This window comes from Diuraphis noxia, unplaced genomic scaffold, assembly GCF_037042655.1.
Source record: "Diuraphis noxia isolate RWA-SAM2 unplaced genomic scaffold, SU_Dnox_SAM2 contig0004, whole genome shotgun sequence".
Lineage (NCBI taxonomy): Eukaryota > Metazoa > Arthropoda > Insecta > Hemiptera > Aphididae > Diuraphis > Diuraphis noxia.
In genome coordinates this window covers 71295747-71310484 of record NW_028301714.1, presented here as the reverse complement: position 1 = coordinate 71310484, position 14738 = coordinate 71295747, and the positions used below count along the sequence as shown (strand labels likewise).

At 32.1% G+C, this 14738-nt stretch overlaps 1 protein-coding gene across 13 annotated transcripts in view; it reads left to right on the top strand.

Moving 5' to 3' along the window:
* The window catches only part of kek2 (leucine-rich repeat, immunoglobulin-like domain-containing kekkon 2 protein), a 325751-nt gene that overhangs the window by 61458 nt on the left and 249555 nt on the right, over positions 1 to 14738 (top strand). For 2 of the 13 annotated variants that reach the window (XM_089225643.1, XM_089225639.1), the window contains exon 2: positions 8106 to 8189. The exons of 6 other annotated variants lie outside the window; for them this stretch is intronic. The gene's annotated coding sequence lies outside the window, so the exon portion shown is untranslated. Of the gene's footprint in view, positions 1 to 8105; positions 8267 to 14738 lie in introns of those variants that run through there. 5 more of the 13 variants (XM_089225642.1, XM_089225638.1, XM_089225637.1 and 2 more) reach the window with 4 other exon arrangements.

Here is a 14738-nt window from a genome sequence, read left to right as displayed (position 1 = left end):
TTAAACTCCGGCCGATATACGAGGTTTATTAATCCGCGACTTTGGTTATGTTTTTTTCGGTATCCGGTGACACGCAAAACCAGATGAGCGTTCGTTTCGACGGTAACTTGAATAAGACATTATTATCGTCCATGGATCGTTTATCACAACGTTAGCGATTCCCATCAAACCCACGACGTTCAATCGGCTGTCCACTGACCAGCTATCGGCACAAGACGCAATACTATATTATTATATACCGGAACAATAATACGATTGTACTCTCGTATAATAACATTATTATAAATATATTATTACTGTAATGCACACGTCACATCACATAATATTCGCATATCATTATATTATCACAGTGCATTTGGGTATCATGTTTTGAACTCAGTCGCAGCAACACGCGCTATAAATCACGTTTTCATTATTATTATTTCCCGTTTGCGGTGCGTATAACAATAATAATATATTATATATATATTATACATATATTATTATATACATATATAATACATATATTATTATTATTATTTATCCGGTCCATTTCATTAGATGTGCAAACTTTTCGTCCAATAAACACCGCCGCATGCGGACCTCCGTCTGCAAGACATAACGATGATGAGTGGATAACTATTATATTATTATTTATTATACAGACAATAAAATGCGTTTCGTCTTTCATCTTGCTATTGTTATTGTCAAATCGGAGAAATATTACAATCGTCGTGTCGATATACTATTTTTATTTTATCCCGTTTAAATGTCACACGGAAACCGTAATAATTTTGGAAATATAAAATATATAATCACATCCAATTTTGACTATAAATAATATAATTTATATACAAATTCGTTACGATAGTTTTTTTTATACATATACAAATATTTTTATTAATATTCGGTACCCCTCTCTTTTTCCTTTTATGCCACATAATCTCCGGTGAATTTACATCACATTTTATCGTAAAATCGTTATTGTATTTGCGTGATTCGGTTGGGTTATCTTTTCTGAGGTAATTCCAAAAATAGGAATTAACTTATGTACTTGCTGTGTTCCGTACAGGAATTGTTTGAGTGGACTGTATTGATGCTGGTTCAGTTGTTTAGAGGATTGTTACGGAGTATCTGTACCGTGTGAGTGTTTTATACCGCGCAAGTCGCCCGTGGTGGGTCTTGCTACGGCGTAGATGTGTCGTGAGTGTTCTATACCGCGCAAGTCTGCCCGTGGTGGGTCTTGCTACGGCGTAGATGTGTCGTGTCAGAAGGTCCCGAACCGCGCAAGTCTGCCTGGGTAGGTCTTGCTACGGTGAGGTAGGACTGACTACTGATTGATTTTGTGCTCCGCACTCCCTTTTATAATCTTGGTCTCGCCTGCTGCGGCGCTGTGTACTAACATGAACCGCCCATGATTGTCTGTGGTTGGTTATTGCGTACGGTCACGTGACGGCGCTGGCCAATGCATTGGTTGTTGCCACCTTCGAAACCACGCCCACAGCAGTCCGATTATAATGCCGTTGTGTGTATAACGGTGTTGTTGCTGTAGTTGCCTAAATGGTGGTCGGTGGCTGGTTGTTGCTGTCGTAGCCACGCCTACCGTGATCTTGTGATTCGTTAAAGCGCTTGAAGATATGCAAACGCCGGCCTGGGATTCGCTAAGGCGCGCTGGCGCGTCCGTTCCGTTACAGAACACGGGACCGGCCGTTTTGCATGTTGTGGCACCGTAGCCGGCGTGCAGACCCGGGCTCCTTTAGAGCGCGCGGGTTGCCGAACGCTTCGTCTTTGCTCACCGTGAGCCCTCATACTGTTACCAGTGGAATGAGCATTTATGACATTATACATAAATACTCTTCGCAGAATACACACGGGTCACCAAGAATAGTTCGATTGGGCAAGTTTGTAGCTATCGTGTACCTTATTGCGACCGGTGCTCTGTGGACCAGTCTGACCCGTGCTCTACATAATACATAGATCCGGCCGGTACAGTCGGCGGGAGGTTGGTAGCTCATGTACGCCTCCCGATGTCAAACGTGCCCGCCGTTGCAGCGTTTATTCGCGACGATCGACAGTCAGAGTGCCGACCGACTGTATTCCGAATCTCATGCTATTATGCAATCGTATTTTGGCCCCAACGGCCCCGTACAAATAACATACATATATTTAATAAAAGAAACTATATTTGATAATATTACCTGGGGAACAACACGACCCCGTGTGGCGTGAACATGCTGATATGATAATAATATAACGATTTCAACTATCTAATAATTATTTTTTTCTTATGTGGCCTTACATAATAAGCTTTAACTACTATGGTTATAATTACTTTCAAATATCATTCGCATATTTTTTTTTTATCTGGATATTTTATATTTTAAAATACAAATAAGTTTTCAAAAAAATCTGTTATTGTGTCATTAATAGCTTTTCTTTGTGGTATAATTTGATTTAGTGTAAATTATTGGATATATTTTTGTATTTGTTTTTATTCATATTGACTAAGTTTGTAATACATTTGGTATTTTACTGTGTTTCATAGATTGATCATATTATAAGAAATGTTTATTCGATATAAAGTATAATTACGTTTTAACATTATTTTTTGTGTTTGTTTGATAAAATAAGATCGGTTTATTGAAATCGAAACAATTTTTCTTTTCATTTTGACTGGAAAAAAAATTAAATAAATTTTTTTCTTGAAATTGACACCAAATATATTTTATATCTCAATTTTAATTTTTCGAATTCGTCAATCTCCTTTGTGGTATAACAACTGCAAGAGTAAAAGTGATATATCTGTACGATTGTAATATTGCTACCTACCTAATGATTGTCTTACGATTAATGGAACACATCATTATATACAGTGATTAAATATACTTTTGTTTTCAAAGTATGCACTGCCCTGTTTAACTGTAAAATATATAGAAGTTCAGTTTTGAGTATCTAATTTAAAATTCAAACGAGTATTTTTTTCAGTTATTAAAATGATTATATTAAGAGAAATTGTCCTTAAAAATGGACATGAGTAATATTTTATCCAGTATATTTATATTTATAATTGTCAAAATATGCTAGGGTAAAAAGGTCATACATTATTTTTAAGTATTCATTTTTAATATTAACTTGATTACACATAAAAATGACGGAAAAGCTAAAAATAATAACTCACAGCATCAATATAATTGATTAGGAAATATTATGACTAGAGGTTTTTTTGAAATAAATTTATTGCTCATATAATGGGACGTTTACATAAATAAATACTTATTTTAAAACTTTTATAACATAATGATTTGATTCTAAAAATAAGTGAAAATAAGTTTGAATAAAAGTTATACGTTTAAAAGTTATACAAGACTAGTAAGAGTGTTAGATAAATTGAATATTTTAAAATTAGGTTTAATCTTAATCGTATCACAGACAAGTTTTCTCCGCAATAAAATATTTAAGTGTTCTAATTAGTAAGAATAGAATTTGGGATAATATCCCACAAAATATGTTATCTTTTGAAAATTAAGTTAAACTAAGTTTTTGTTAGGAAAGTGTATCTACACTACACGATGAAATGGAATATAATAACATAGCTAAACTAAAATATAAACAATTAAAACTTGTTAGAGTCATATTATAAAACAAATGCAAAATTGTTTTTGAGTAAAATCAGATAATGATAATTATTCGATTAAAGTTTAAAAGAAATGGGATTTAATAAAAACTATGAAAATTCTATATCATTATAATGTGTCTAGAAAGTATTTTAAAACTATTTGAAACTATATAAAATAAATATTAAACACAAATGTTTGAAAGCCAAAAAATAGATTAACAAAACTGCTCGTGGTCAAAGATTCTATTATATAAGTTAGGGATCAGTGAGAAACTAGTGGTATCAAATAACGGTATAAGTGCATGGATAATATTATTATAACCTAATTAAGCCAAATCTACAGTAAAGCTTTGTTAAAACTTAAAATAAAATCGATTTTCGGTAAAGGATTATTTACAGGAAAATTAATTATCTAACGTAAAATTAAAAATAACTTTATAAAAGATTAATATTATTTGAAATTTGTTCCAAATTTATTTCCAAGTATTTTGAAGTTTTAACTAAAAGATATGAAATAGGTATCTTACATCTTTTTCACCATGCATATTATATTAATTGTTGTATTTTAGCTTTTAAGCCCTATCCGGTTTGAATGATTTTTCTGTGAATTCAAACACGATTCCAAAGTAAACGCATTAATTATTACGCTATGCATATAAATCAATATAGAACTCAATTTACTTTTATTTTTTCTTCAAGCTTTTGGAAATAATTACAATACATATTATTATATTACACACCGTGAACATTTTAATCGAATACCTAAACTATTATGCACATTATACTTAACGGTTTTATTTTTTGTATTTTTATACGCTACGAGAACAGAAAATGTGCAATCAAATTATGAAACAATATAATAATAAATATATTACGTACCCTGTTGTTTACAATTATTTCAATTTTTTGTGACCAAACATTTTGTAAAATATACATCTCAAAAATGACCGATTTCGTGTCATTATTATACATTTATTATATAAAATAGTTAAAACTGTTAGTCTGCTAACGATAATAAACTAAACTAATGACTCTAATCCTATAATTATGAATCAATATTTTTGTTCAATTATTCCCAGCACTGTTATTCGCTTTAAGTAAAATCTGCTTTTTGGGCTAGGCCTTTCTCGATTATAAGTTACTTGGAAAAGTAATGGCAAAAGACACAACCGACACAAAAAAAAAATTACCATAATCAAAACTATTAATGTATTGTATGATTGGTACTTCAGAAATATAATTTATTAAATCTGAAAAATATCTTATGTGGACATTTGATTATTTTTGATTTTTCTAATGGCTAACGTGTTCGCATGTGGTTTATTTTGTGTATAGCGAATTACCACCACTGCGACTACACAGAAATGTGTACGAAATTAAATCACAGAAATCACTTGTATCGTCATTCGGTTTATGCACTTCACTATGTACTCATGTACCTGTTTTATATTCAAGTAGGTACTATTATTTCTGATATTGGCTGTTTGCCGGTCGATTTATTTTTATATAATATAATTATATTATTGGACGTGAGCCATTTATTATATAGCCGTTTATAATATTAAGTCGTATTATTGTTTTTCAGCTCAAAATATAGCCACATATATTTGTTTTGAAATTATTATATATCTCATTTTTAAAACTATGTTTTCTGGACTTTTGGCTGTATTACATAAATAATTGTATAAAGTTCGGCTCGCAATATTATTTTGTTTTAAATTAAACAAAGAGGCAATTAATTATATTATTATACCTGTGAACAAGCACATTAAATGAAATATTATAATATATAATTTACTATCATGCAGACCCTTACGATTATTTTAAAATATAATTTTTTATAGATCGACGCGTGTGGAATAATATCCTTATAAAGTTATAAACAAATCGTTAAATTAATTACAGTTAACTATGTATTTAGGTCAAAACTATAATATACTGTCTATGGTTGATAAAAAAAAAAACCGAATATTATGAATGTTGGTCATCTTTGGACTGTATAATATTGTATACGTTTTTATGTTGATTCATAAGCACTGTCGTCTGAGTGTGTTAAATTATGTAAAACCATAGCACCGCAATTATTTAAATTTAAATTTGTTGGTTTTTATTATTGACGTGCGATGATACAAGAATTTTATTTTCTTTCTTTCAACTGAAACTCACTGGTAATATTTATTTTAATACTATAAAGCTTATCCAAACAAAACAATAGTAAACCAATAAATTATTGAAATAGTTTTTTTTTTTTTTTGTGGATACGTAATATTATTTATAATGAATAACGAACAAAGCCATTTTAGCACATTTTGATTTAACAAAAACTCATAATAAGACATATATTTGGTTCGTTAAGATATAACCTATTGCATCAAATAGATTACAATATTGTGATAAGTTACAGAAAATTTTCGTTATGTTCAGACTAACAGTCGACACGATATTTTAAATCCAAATAAATAATTCGATGAATTCATTGCGTTCCGCTATAATTTTTACAGATTTTATTCCAATTAAAATCCATATATCAAACTATAATTTATTCTGTTTGATAATTTTTATGGCTGTTTTGATCTACCGTTAGTTAGATATCTTGTAAAAATATAATTTTTAATATGATGTTTGTTTTTTGTTAGTTTCAATTCTTATATTTTATAAATTTTGATAAAATTTTTGAAAAAAAAATATTCGTGTTCGATAAGTGAAATTAAAAATTCCAGCAGTTTTGGACGTTCCGTTTAATAAATTTAATATAAATATTTAACGAAAGACGTAATTAATGATTGGGGGTCTTACTTAGAGGGGATAGAATATTAGAATTTACATTTATTATACGATTACATGAAAAAAAATAAATAGTTTGCCTCGCTCGTGATCGAAATTATTATTAAATTTGTCCGTTCGTGATGCCACCTCAAACATCTTAATTATTTCGTTCATTTCCTTTACATATAGGTATATACGATTCATTAAACTGTTTACATTATATAATAATTCAATCAACTTAAAAAAAAAAGATTCATACAAATTATATTATTATTGGAAAAAATTATTCATACGTAAATATGATATAATACACAATGTATATAATCATCTGAATTGCGTATGACTGCGGCATCCATATTTCTCTGTCTGCTTATAATAATGTCATCAAATTTTTGATAGATTTCTCATTGTATTGGCCCGTGTGGTATAACGATTATGATAATTATTATCATAATAATATGATTATTGTGTCTCTTTGAGCACATTTCGCGTGTAAATTGCATCTAAAATTGTATTGTAATGCAGCCCAACTATTGGATTATCCGATTTAGTGGTCCGCGGGCGTCGGATCTCTTAATCACATTTTATTGCATACTTATGTAACTATTTATAACATAATCAGCCATATACTAAATCTGGGCCAATTGTTTTTAGTACTCGTGGTTATAAAATTCGTCTTATTATTATGTGTTTTTCATTAACAAAACGAAAGTGAAAAAAAAATTACGTCGTTTTTTTAACCATCGTATTATATATTATCATTATGAATAGTAATAATTTTAAAGATCGATTTAATAATATGTTCTTTTACAACTCCAAAACTTGTAATCACGATAAATGAAAATCTTTTATAATAGTATAGCTGCAGTAACCAGTGTCACAGTGTTTGATTGGCTCGATAGTTTCATACTCACTCGTTGAACCTGTCTGTAAACCACATAATATTATATATTTTTTGTAGTATCGTATGCATATAATGGTGATGAACCTAAGTTGTTGTCTCAGACACCATGATGTCGCTTGGGCTTTTAATTTTTATCGAACATCACTGCCGCCTCTGCCGCGCGTGAAAACACACGATTGACTTGCAACTTTTTAACGCCTTTCGTTTACTCAGAAATTGGCTTCAAAAACGGAACTTTGAGTTTTAAAGTCATGCCTATCTATACTAAATTATTATTTATTATTTACATCAAAAACTAAGTTATTCTCTAACATCACAGGGCACCTATTGCAGGCCGTTAAAGTATTCTTTTTTTTTTGTGCATATCTTCATTATGCATTATTAACTTGTGTGTCGATAAGACGATAAATATTAAATTTTGATGGATTTTGAATAGATCTCCAATCAAGTATGTCATAATATTATATATATTATAATAATTAATAGGTGCCAAATTATTGCAGTGTATACTTGTTTGAGTGGCAGATATCCATGATGGATATCTCACCTATTGAACGCCGGGTAAACAACGTTTTTATAAAAAATTAATTAAATCTACCCAATATTTTACTATTTTTTTTTCGCTCTAATCAACCGTGTTGTAAATATTATTCATTAACCTGCCGCTTGGCTATGGCATACAATCACTGTGTGAGTGTATTATAAAACTGCTTCTCATGAAATCACAAATGAATAACCCACATTAACTGTATAATAGTTTCAATAATTAATGTATAATAGAAAAAAAATTAAAATACGTTTAAAATATTAAATTTAATATTTATAATTTTTTTGTTTCAGGTATATATACGAAGAACTTCATTCTGATTCTAATGTCAAGCATATTATAGTTCTGGCAGTCATGGATTGCGTATTTATGAAAATGTATTTAAAATTTAAATAATCTTCCGCTTAACTATTTGGAAAATATTTTAAATACTGTCTTGGAAACTTGTAAGTAGGTATGATAATATTGCTAACTATAATAATAATTGTTATAACCGATAATGCTCGTTCGGCGTGATTCGAACGTAGCAGGACGCGGTCGGAGGGAAGTACCTATGGGGCTGTTACGTGTTCATATTTATATACTCTTGAGCACGTGTAGTTAATTCACCGAGGATAGTAAATTCCGCAGTTGGGATACGGTTTTTTCTCATCCAAAAAGAGCTTAACGTGTAACGCGCATAGTCTAGCCCACGGAGTTTTAACCTATCCCAACTTAACCTAATCCAACAAACTACAGCTGCAGTGTACACTATACATATGCACAGAAGCGTAGTCATTTTCCAGGTCACCGGATATGCTGCGCGGGCACGTGCTGTTTTCTCTTATATGATATCTAAAACTATGTTATTATTATACTTGTCGAATTCGAACGAATTTCTTACAACGATACGTGCCATCATATAAGTGAACCCTTGACAGCTGCTATAAAATGACTGGCATAATATTGCACTGTATTTATGGTGTACGCCACGGTGTTGTCGCGCTTATAGTATATTATTATTGTTTTTTTTTCCAACTTAAATGTAAAAAAAAAAAAATTTACTTGTTATCATATGTCACACTCCCTCATAATACTATACGCATTGCAATGAAACCTCGGTAGCACAAACCAGGACTTGAAACCGGTATTAAACACAGATTTTGAATACCGGTTAAAAACGACATCGAAATCGAAATTGAAACCTCAAAAAGTAAATACTGGTATTCGAAAACGGGGAAAAAAAGTCTGTTTCAAACCATGGTAAAAACACCGGCGTTTTGAAGATTCTGTACGTCGGCTATATTTTTTTCGGTCCGATGTGCACACGTTCATTTGCATATTTCGAATTACTTCGGTAACTCGAAGTTTCTGTGAAATGTCGAATTTTTATTTATGTCGTTTTGAACTTCGAAATGCCTAGCTTGTTTCGCTGTATTGACGGTACCTCGGAACCTGCAATACAAATGTCGGCAATCGTGAAAAAAAGCGAGTTTTAAAGCAATATACGCCTGTGCCATGGAAATATATCGCAATGCGGTGTTTCGGCCATCAACCCCGTACGCGACTGTACTGCATTTGTAGTGGCCGCGTTTTATTATTATAAATAGGTATGGGTAATAATAATAATATCAATGTTGTATACGCCGAATTTAGGCGACGGCTAATGTAAATTGACGTGCCACTACGGACCAGCGCGCTTATAATTATTTAAAACAACGGCGGCGGTGCGCGGGCTTAACGGCGTTGGACGTACACCCTGCGGTGGCGGGGTGTGCGGGTGAGGGTACTCGAAGAGACGTGATTTCGAACGGCTACCGAAAGGGATTAACCGACTCCGTACATAATTTTAGCCGGGAATTAATTGCTAAGGGCTTAAAACCTCCGGCGAATTATTTATGCGGACGTCCGATACCCACAAATAGCTGTAGCCACGCGGAGTGGCACGCCGTGGGGGAGGGGGGGGTAGGGGGATATCGATTTTCACGCCCCCGATTTATTATTCGCGCGACCGACGAAAATTTGCCGGCCGCTCCGGATATATCCGGCGACGGACAGACGACTGAATCAGAAGCAGCGATAGGGTGTCCGGTACGATTTAAAATAGGTATTTCTTCTGAAATAGACGAAGTCACTACTCACTAGGATATGCGTACTCACTGTGATGACTCGATGAAGATCTTCCCTAATCTGGGTATATTCAAGTTAACTTTTCGAGTATTATCGTAAATGTTAAAATAAACACTCAAGATGTATTTTTTGCGAAACTCGCATACGAGCCGAGTCGTCACATCGTTTTTGAATTTTTCTCGTACATTATTCACGCTCGATTCTCTGAAAAAAGCGGTATGACACATCGGATCGAACCCGTCGGTGGTAGTTTTTTGAAATCATTTAACACACGTAAATAATAATTAACACGGTGTTTTTCACTGTCGAAGTGATAGAAATATTGAAATCAATTCACACTCGGTCAAATATAATATTATAACAATAGATATTGCATTCCGCGTTCTGCAGTTTATTACAATATTATTATCCTCGTTATGTCTGTCGTGTATTGCCATTAGATAATTCAATATCATACACTGCGGTGGGTGTTGGAGCAGGCCTTGAGCGGTCTCTGTGACGATGACAATATTGTTATCACTATCGTCGGCGGTAACAATAAAATCAGGTATATATATATATAAAAACTGTTCGGCATTCGAGTCAGTCTGCATACGACTTCTGGACTCGGATATTATAAACCGGTGCTGCAATAACAGCGCAATAATACAATAGCAGTGATGCCTCCGCGGTGGCAGTGATGTTAATAACTGAACGGATTGTTGGCCTCCGTGTTGAAGGCGAAGGTTGTGGGTTGCTCGGCGGACGCTAACTTCTCGCGAGACGTTTGTATAATTGAATTTCACCCAGCCCGCGCCCGGTAAGTGATCGAGGGAGGCAGGGAGAGGATCAGGAAGCGGCGTCTAACCCGTAATCCCGTTTGAAATCCTAGGTTCTAGATGGGTTGGGGGGAGGGGGGGTGAGGGCTGGGACTTCAATTCCAATGAAAATCTTCGGCCGTACATTTTATCTGTACACACACACACACAAACTACATATGTCGATATCCGCACACACTCTCGCGTGTCAATATAGGTAATGTTTTCGAAGCCGACGGGAAAGGGCGACGGAAAGCGTTTCCGTGAAAGTGATTGTGCATTATATACAATACACGAGTATGTATAACATATATATATATTATATATCTAACGTATCCGTAATTCCCGTCATACCACCCACTACAGCAGGATTTAATGTAATTCGCTTCGTTACGGTTATAGATATATACATGCACCACCGTCTCGTTGTTTCTTATTGTGATTGAAGTGAAAGACGTTCGGCGACTAAAATACATAATATTACATTGATAATAATAATAGTATTTGATTCGTTTGAATAAAAATATGGTTAAATGTATATTTTGTAATATATTGTTTTTGGGTATAAACAGTGCGTGTACACCGTTACAGAGTTTTTATCCTTCGGCCCATCTTGTTTGATATAGGAATACGATACTTGCACCAATTGCACCCAAACTTCATCGTTGTATATTATATCAAAACGGTCCATTAGTGTATACAGTGTATACACACTCAGATCTAAGAGCGTCAAGGACCGATCACCCCCCCCCCCGCGTTTACATACGTTTTTATCTTTAATAAATAATATTGGATGAGTCCCATAGCGCTAAAGACCTTTGTGTCACGTATAGCAAAATATATAAAAGTAAACACACCTACCTACCACTTGAAATCTACATTTGATAACCTATTTTTTATTTTTATTTTTTTGTTAATTGTGTTACGTCAATTTAAAAGTATGGTAAAAGTATCTAATTAATAGTTTATCAGTAGTTTATCACGTCATCGATGCCTATATTACACTTGTACCATTTTCATCTCGTCTATACCTAGTTCATTCGCATACATTCAAACTATTGTTAACAAAATAGTCCAATTAATTATTTGTGATAAGACTTAAAAGTTTAACAAACATAAATCTAATAATTGTAATTAACGTTGAAAACTATAGAAACTGAATTTATCGATACATGATGTTTTAAATTATTATTATGTTTAACACGGACATCTTGTTTACAAGGAATTTAAACTGGGAATAGTTCTAAACTGACACGGTAGAACATAATTTATCATACTACTGGATAATGTTATTTCGAACTTTCAAGGGTAATGTAACTGCACATCTGGTAATGAGATTGAACCACAATATTGGATAAAACCTCAAAATCATTTTTATAGGCCAAAAGGTTTTTTTTTTCTTAAAAACTGATATGTAGATAGTGTAGATACCACTCACCAAAATTAATCCCTTTTCAAAATTAATAAATAAATTATAAAAATAATCAATCTATAAATTTAATAATCTTTTCGAATAAACTTATACAGTGTCCCGCGAGGATTTACCCATTGTGATATCTCACGAAATAATGGAGTTATCAAAATTCTGTTTTTGTTATAAGACTCACAGGGATGATAACTATAATTATTTAATTTTTAAATTTAATTTAAATGTTTTGATAAAAAATTAAAAAATGTATTTTGTTATTAATTATTTCCAAAAAATTTACTATAGCCATTTTTTAGAGTTTATTTTTCTGAAAATATTGACGTTTCAGAATTTCATTTTCGTTAATTTCATGATTTTTTTTATATTTTTTCTAGTTTTGAAAAATAAAATATAATTATAACTATGCACACTGGAAGTGTTAGGCCAGCCGTACGAGAATGCGTACGGCGCGGCGTGCTACATGTTTGATACCATTACGCTGGTTAAGTTAGGTTATAATTTGCAATTTTTCTCGAAATTAAAAAACTAATACTAAAAATCAAGAAATTAATAAAAATACAATTTTGAAACGTTAATATTTTCAGAAAAATAAACCCTACAAAATGGCTATAGTAAATTTTTTGGAAATAATTAATAAGAAAATACATTTTTTAATTTTTTATCAAAGCATTTAAATTAAATTTAAAAATTAAATAATTATAGTTATCATCCCTGTGAGTCTTATAACAAAAACAGAATTTTGATAACTCCATTATTTTTAAATAATTAAATAAAAAAAAAATATTTTGTAACTTTTTTACCAAAACATGAAAATAAATTAAAATATGAAATAATTGTTGTTCTTGTCCATGCGAGTCTTATTAGAAAACCATAATTTTGATATCTCCATTGTTCCGGGAGATATCACAATGGGTAAATCCTTGTGGGACACCTGTATAAAACAAATTAATTTTTGATGCCGGTGGTAAATAATAATAATAATAATAAGAAATTATTTCAAAATCGTATACGAATTTTTTGTAAAATGTCTAAACATTAGTATTATTTAGTTGTATTAGTGAACAATATCTCTACGCCTGTCCATCCCCAAGTTCATATCATACATAGTCCGAACCTCCACCTAGTTGTGTGCCGTTAGAATGTGAGAGCGCTTCGTATATTGTTATAATTTAGTAACAATGGCGATAAAATATATGTTCTATACTATTATATACTTACCGCGAAACTTGTGCGAACACCTCTCCACCACGCGAAGACGTATAGTAATAGTGTTATATTACATGAGATAGTTTCTATAGGCTATACAGCTGTAGTCGTAGACAAAAGGCCCCGTCGCGTACAATGTCATGGGCGTCTATTCCTGTTCGGTAGAAATATTTTATTTTTTTGCCATGAAAATCTAAAACGGTGGTACGGTGCTCGTACATAGGTACATAATAATAATAATAATAATAATAATAATAATAATAATAATCATTATGACGTTTTGAACCTTTTGAGGGGAGAAACCTTTTGAGAGTCGTCGGTCTCAGCGGAGCTATAGTAACGGTCGCACGCCCACTGCCAGCTCTAGCGCCACACCGTCGCCGTTGTCGCGACTCGTGAGTCGATTTCAAAACATACAAAACTTTCCACAAACACTTTACGACAACTACTGATGGCACTAAGTGTGCGTCTTATGATTTTGGTCGTATACTCGCATGTATATAAATATTATATGCACGATATATTATTATACCGAATGTCGTGGTGAATCGTAAGGAGAGTGTTATAACTTGCAAGTTGCAGTCGTGTTGCAGAGAAACTGTAACAATAATATTGCCCCTAAACGATAAGATAATCTTTCGTCCTCGAATCGATTATTTTCAACAATTGCATTGGCAAAAGATAATATTATATGTACGTATACAAATTAATGATAATTAAATTTTATTATTATTCAGTGCTTTTATTACCTAAGTAATATTATTATGATTACCTTCTCATCTACTCATCTAAATTTTACACGATAGAAATACAATATCCTGACTACAGACTAATCAACGTACACCCAAAACTATATAACTATTTGTCTATATATAGTTTCTATACCTAATCTAATACTTCAATTGTGTAAGGATTTACTATGGAATCATTTTTAAAAATGTTCATAATAAAAATACATTTTCATAAGTACAGGGGTTTTGTTTCAGAAAACGGAAAACGGAAATAGAAATTTTTTTTAAGTATAATATATATAATGTCGTTGACATTAGTAAAAGAAAACAAAATATTTATTATCATTGGATATAATTATTTAATTAGTAATGCACCAGAAATGTAATAAACTTAATAAAGAGAAATTTTATATTGAGGTTATACGTTCTTGTTTAAAATATCACAATGTTAAAATATGATGCCTAGAAAAGGTCACTAAAGACGAATGCACTTTTCAGAACGTATAATGATGAGCTTATTCAAATGTTACTCTGAGCGTGTGCTGAATTCCAGGTTTCTATTTTAATACAACTTATACAATAGTATAACATCATACCATAGATCTTATACTTAATGTAACATGTACGATTTATGAATAGTAACCACGGATAGTA